Source organism: Rutidosis leptorrhynchoides, chromosome 7 (genome assembly GCF_046630445.1).
Source record: "Rutidosis leptorrhynchoides isolate AG116_Rl617_1_P2 chromosome 7, CSIRO_AGI_Rlap_v1, whole genome shotgun sequence".
Classification (NCBI taxonomy): domain Eukaryota; kingdom Viridiplantae; phylum Streptophyta; class Magnoliopsida; order Asterales; family Asteraceae; genus Rutidosis; species Rutidosis leptorrhynchoides.
In genome coordinates this window covers 358,119,620-358,126,202 of record NC_092339.1, presented here as the reverse complement: position 1 = coordinate 358,126,202, position 6,583 = coordinate 358,119,620, and positions in this window count along the sequence as shown.

Genomic DNA, 6,583 nt, shown 5'->3' with positions numbered 1-6,583 from the left:
TTATAAATTTAGGGTTTAGGGTTTAGATTTAGGGTTTAGATTTAGGATTTAGATTGAGTTTTTAACACGAACGGTTTAGAGTTTAAGGTTTAGGGTTTGGTGTTTTGGGTTTATGGAATAAACCCAAAACACCAAACCCTAAACCCTAAACCTTAAACCCTAAACTCTAAATCGGGCTAAATTTTACTTCACAAAACATGAAGAAAAAAAACGTTCATATTCTTCACGAACAATATTATCTTGAATGTTATTTTTATCGATCGTTTTCCCGCCTAAATAATAACATTCATCACGAAGTGTCTCTTCTAAATGTTCGTATTTTTGTGTTATCTTGATGCCGGAAAAAAAAATTCCAAAAAAACGAAGAAAAAAAAAATTGCTTCCCCCCGCTTCCCCCCGATTGGTTACTTCATCCTGCCCCTATATATATATATATATATATATATATATATATATATATATATATATATATATATATATATATATATATATAGTAGTGTATATGAGGCTGTTATACATGTAGTTGGGTGTAGAACCAAAATATGATTGGTTCATATGATTAAAAAATTTTAAAAACTTTGAAAAATGTGCACCCAACTTGTTTTTTAACCAATGACATGTTGGTTCTACACCCAGCTTACATGTATAACAGTCACATATTCTCCAACCTCATATATATATATATATATATATATATATATATATATATATATATATATATATATATATATATATATATTATAAGGAAGTGTGTGATAAAGTTGATTAGCATAAGCCATATACAGTATCTTTTGGTTAAACATATTTTATGAGATTTGTGACATTAGGTATTGTGTTGTGGTCTCAGTATTCTAAGATCGATACAATCTGTTCGTCTTGTGTTCGATTCTTATTTAAGACATTAGCTTAACAATTTGACTTTTCCAAAGATAAAAAAAGTAAACATAAATTATTATTTTTTTCGAACGGCTGAATTTTATTAAAAACAAGCAAGAGCTAGAAAAGAACAAAAAATAATAATTTAAATAATTACAAGGAATGTAGAGGAGAATGCAACCAATTGTTCCAATTACGTGTTTTCTTTTTATGTCTAGCGAATATCCAGTTGAAGCCTGTTTCTACAATGTTGTCGATCACGTGGCACTTCCCGAAGCTTTTATCCTTAAAGATGATGCTATTTCTAAATCTCCATATGTTCCAAAGCGTTGACATTATAATGACAGTAACAATGATCCACTCGCTTTTATGAATCGGAACACCATCTATCCAAGCCCACATATTAGCCAAAGAGGGTCATGAAGGAAACAATATGTTCGACCATTGAGAAATTTTCCCCCAGATTTGTCGACTTGTTTCGCAATGTAAAAATAGGTGGTTTTCGTCTTCGAATGTCTCGTCGCAAAGACTACATCCTGTTTCCTCAAGATCAATTCCACGAGATAAGAGGTTAACCTTTGTTGCTAATCTCGAGAGCTTTAGGCGCCATATGAAGACGTTTGCTTTGATGGGAGCTTGTTTACACCATGTTGTAGCATTAGCACCGGGGACCGAATCTTTTGCATCAATTATTTTACGAGCTTTGGAAACAGAATACTTTTCCCCATTCCAAGTCCATTGATCAGGTTCATGAGAAAGTGTTATTGAATTAATGATGTTGTTTAAAGTGTGACGACCCGGAAATTTCCGATCAAATTTAAACTAAATCTTTATATGTTTCTGACACGATAAGCAAAGTCTGTAAGATAGAAGTCTCAAAAATTTTGAACTATTTCATAATTCAATTACCCTTGACTGTTCCAACGATTCACGAACAATCATTTATAAATAGATATATGTATATGAATATATGTATATATATATATATATATATATATATATATATATATATATATATATATATATATATATATATATATATATATATATATATATATATATATATATATATATATATATGATAACATGATAACTTGAAATACATTAATAAAATATTATACGATTTAGTTCTAGAATTAAAGACGTAAGATAATTTATGATATACAATAAAACTTGATATTTACAACATAATTATATATATAGTAGTTTGAACACATATATATATGTATATATGATTTCGATACATAACTATTTCTATATGTATATTGTTAAAAGGCATAAATATTAAATATATAATGTATATTATATAAATATGAAATATTACATAACTAATAATATATATGTAATTACAAGAAAAAATATAATTATTATACTAATATTGTTACTATTACCTTCAGTATTAGAATAAATATTAAAATTTATACTAATATCAGTATTATGAATATTATTATATATAGATATAAAATTTGATACATTTAAGTTGTTATATTATTATTACATTATTATTATTCAATATCAAAACTATTAAAATTATTGAAAATTATAATATAAAAATTTATGCATTTGATTTGTTATGTTAATATTATCATTACTATTATCATAGTTATTATTGTTAATATCATTATTATTATAATTAATAATAAAATTATAATTTTAGTTATCATGATTAATATTAGTATTATTATTAAATATTATTATTACCATTATCATTAAGGATTGTTGTTATTATGATTGTTATTATTAAACTTATTAAAACTGTCATTTTTATGATTGTTAGTATCATTATTATTTATTATCATTATGAATACATATTTATTGATATTATTAGAATTATGGATATTATTATCAATATTATTAATTTTATTATTATTACTTATATAATTATTATTAATATTAATGTATACTTATAGATTTATTTATTAATTATTAATACCAAATATAAATAATCAGTTATATTTAGAATCAGATTCACGTCAAAATCAGACCATAACCAATTTTGTTTCTGTCTTTGAAAACATTAAACATAAGAATCAATCGTACAATATATGGAAATCACAATCTGACTTTAATTTTTTTTAATTATTTTTTTGTACTGATCAATTATTTGTTGTCGCTAAATTCGTCATAAATTAATCCATTACAGATGTTAATTAAGACCATATAACCTTACATTATCTATTACTAATCACATTTGATAAACGAATTAAATGAATACTGGATTCCCATATTTACAAAAAAACAGTTTTAGAGGAGTGGTTTGATGTGTTTGTATATAAGCGGGAGGTCACGGGTTCGAGCTCTGCAATGGTCTATTTTTTTAGAACTTAATTATAAGGTAGTTTACTAGCAAATTCATTTCTATTATTATTATTATTATTATTATTATTATTATTATTATTATTATTATTATTATTATTATTAATATCATTATTATTATTGTTAGGTTATTATTATTACTTACTAGTATTATTATATTACTAAGTATTATCATTTATTAATATTAACACTATTATTATCATTTGTATTATTATTATTATTGTATCATTATTGTTATTATTAACTATTATGATTAAGATTATGGATATGCTAATACTAACTAAATATTATGAATATTATTATCATTAAAATAAGTAAAATTATTATTATCATTATTATTAAGACTAGTATTAATATTAAGCATAAGTTGTATTGTTAAATTTTGGTATGAACTTAAGAGTTAGTATTAAAATTATTATTTTATATCATTATTAATAATATTACTATCATTATTATTATCAATAATATTATTAGTATCATTATTAATAAAGTTATTATTATTATTATTAGTAAATCATTAATATCAAAACTATCATATTTTTTTAAAACAACTAAATAATTTTGTACATAAAACATATTTACTACATATACTACCATTATATTAATATGCCATATAACTATATATAAATCATATTAACATTTCATGTATAAAAACTTGCATATAACAAATTGGGTATTCTTAATATAATACTAAATATACATAGATATTAATATAACTATATTAATCACTTTAATTACATATACAAAATAAATATATAAAACATATAATTTAAGATATAAAATAAAGTATATGTTTTTAAATGAAATCAAGTATAAATGCTTTTGCTCAATGACGTCATATGTATTTTTACTACAAAATACAGTACCGTGAGTTTCATTACTCCCTTTTTAAATGCTTTTGCAATATATATTTTTGGGACTGAGAATACATGAGCTGCTTTTATAAATGTTTTACGAAATAGACACAAGTAATCGAAACTACATTCTATGGTTGGATTATCGAATCGAATATGCCCCTTTGTAGCTTGGTAGCCTAAGAATTAGGGAAATGGCCCCTAATTGACGCGAATTCTAAAGATAGATCTATGGACCTTGACACGTCCCATTCGGGTTACGAATGCTTTAGTACTTCGATTATCATGTCCGATGAGAGTCCTGGAATGATGGGGATATTCTATATGCATCCTGTTAGTTCGGTTATCAAGCGTTCACCATATGAATGATTTTTATCTCTATGCAGTTTGCGAAATGCCTGATATGAGATGATGTTTATGAGAAATGAAATGAAAATCTTGTGGTCTATTAAACTAATAGAAATGATTGTTATGATAAATTAATGAACTCACCAACCTTTTGGTTGACACTTGAAAGCATGTTTATTCTCAGGTATTAAAGAAATCTTCCGATGTGCATTTGCTCATTTTAGAGATATTACTTGGAGTCATTCATGACATATTTCAAAAGATGTTGCATTCGAGTCGTTGAGTTCATCAAGATTATTATTAAGTCAATTATAGTTAGATATATTATGAAATGGTATGCATGCCATCAACTTTCGATGTAATGAAAGTTTGTCTTTTAAAAACGAATGCAATGTTTGTAAAATTTATCATATAGAGGTCAAGTACCTCGCGATGTAATCAACTGTTGTGAATCGTTTATAATCGATATGAACGGGTCCTTTCAGTTGGTATCAGAGCGGTGGTCTTAGCGAACGAGGTCTTGCATAAGTGTGTCTAACTGATAGTTGTTTAGATGCATTAGTGGGTCTGGACTTCGACTGTATCTGCGTGTCAAAAGTTTTGCTTATCATTTAGTGTTGAAAATTATTTGCTTATCATCCTTAAAGTCTAGACACATCTTACTGCCTCTATTGCATAGACAGTGTATAGATAAATTCATATCTTAGCGTATCTGTTATTGTTACCTTTGCCTGACAGCTTCCGTAGATTTCTCCGTAACTTATGGGATTTTAGTATTATATATGCATATGTAAATTATGTATTGCAGGGTACTAATCTACATCCTATAATCTATTTCTTATCGAAAATCCTTCATCTGATCGTACGAGATGAATCCCTCAACCAGTTCGAGTCCCTCAGATTTTGATAGCTATTCCGATAATTATTTCGACAACTATTCCGACATGGATATTCACCTAAACTCCGAAAGCGGTGTCACCAGAATGAATCAATCAATCATCCATCTCCAATTCATCTGATGGGTTCATAGTCGACTTAATCAATGGAGACGCGAAGAAGGCGATCCCTTCCACTAACCGAATTCACCTCTTGGCAATGAACCTGAAGCGTTTACCGGCGAACCTGTTCGAGACACCATTTTCTCTCTCATTTCCAGAGTATCTCGTCATGATCATATACTATCTCAGATTTTAAACCTCATTCATCTGCTCGTCCGAACCGACAATCATCCTGGTATAATAGAAGAAGTCAACGAGCTTCGCGCCCGAGTTGTAGCCTTGGAAAATATAGTGCAAAACGTACCAGCTTCAACAACATCACCGGCACCAACAGTATCACCAATATCAATACCAATACCACCAACAACTCAAGCTTCAACATCACATGCCTCAACATCTCATTCTGTACCTCGAGTATAATCATCGTTCTACATGACGTTCTACATCTTCGTTCTTCATGATGATTATGTAATCTCTAATGTTTTAGAGATTATGTATTCTAGTTCTAACGGTAAATCAAATGAGATTAATATCATATTAACTCATTAAATCCATGATTACATCTGAAGAAAATATATATGTATATATATTTTCATAAGGGTTGTAATTAAAAATTCTTTTGTACAAACTGTTAATGGTGAAAATATTTTAACGGGTAGGTAATACCCGAGGAAATATTTAACTTTCATATTAATAAGTTACACTGTACATTCTTTCAAATCTGATTCAACAGTCATTTACTATCCTATTTACAACCACCGATATACGTATCCGTTCACCGCAAAATAACCATTTTCATTCAATTTTATATTTGGATTTTGATCTATCAGAATCCAACAAGTGGCATAATGAAGAAAACATTGGACAAAATAAAAATTTGTTAGAAACAAACGAATTAACTATGAGAAATTCTATTAAGAATCCACGCTAACAAAAATCCTAGCTAACTGTTCCTAGCTAACTGATTACATTTTATTTATCGCAGTTTATTTATCGCAATTTTATTTATCGTCATTTAATTTCTGTTATTTACCTTACGAACTTTATTTATCATCATTTAATTTCTATTATTTATTTTACGCGCTTTAAATATCGGAACACGTATACAAGGTTTTGACATATCATATCGACGCATCTATATATATTATTTGGAATAACCATAGACACTCTATATGCAGTAATGCTGGAGTT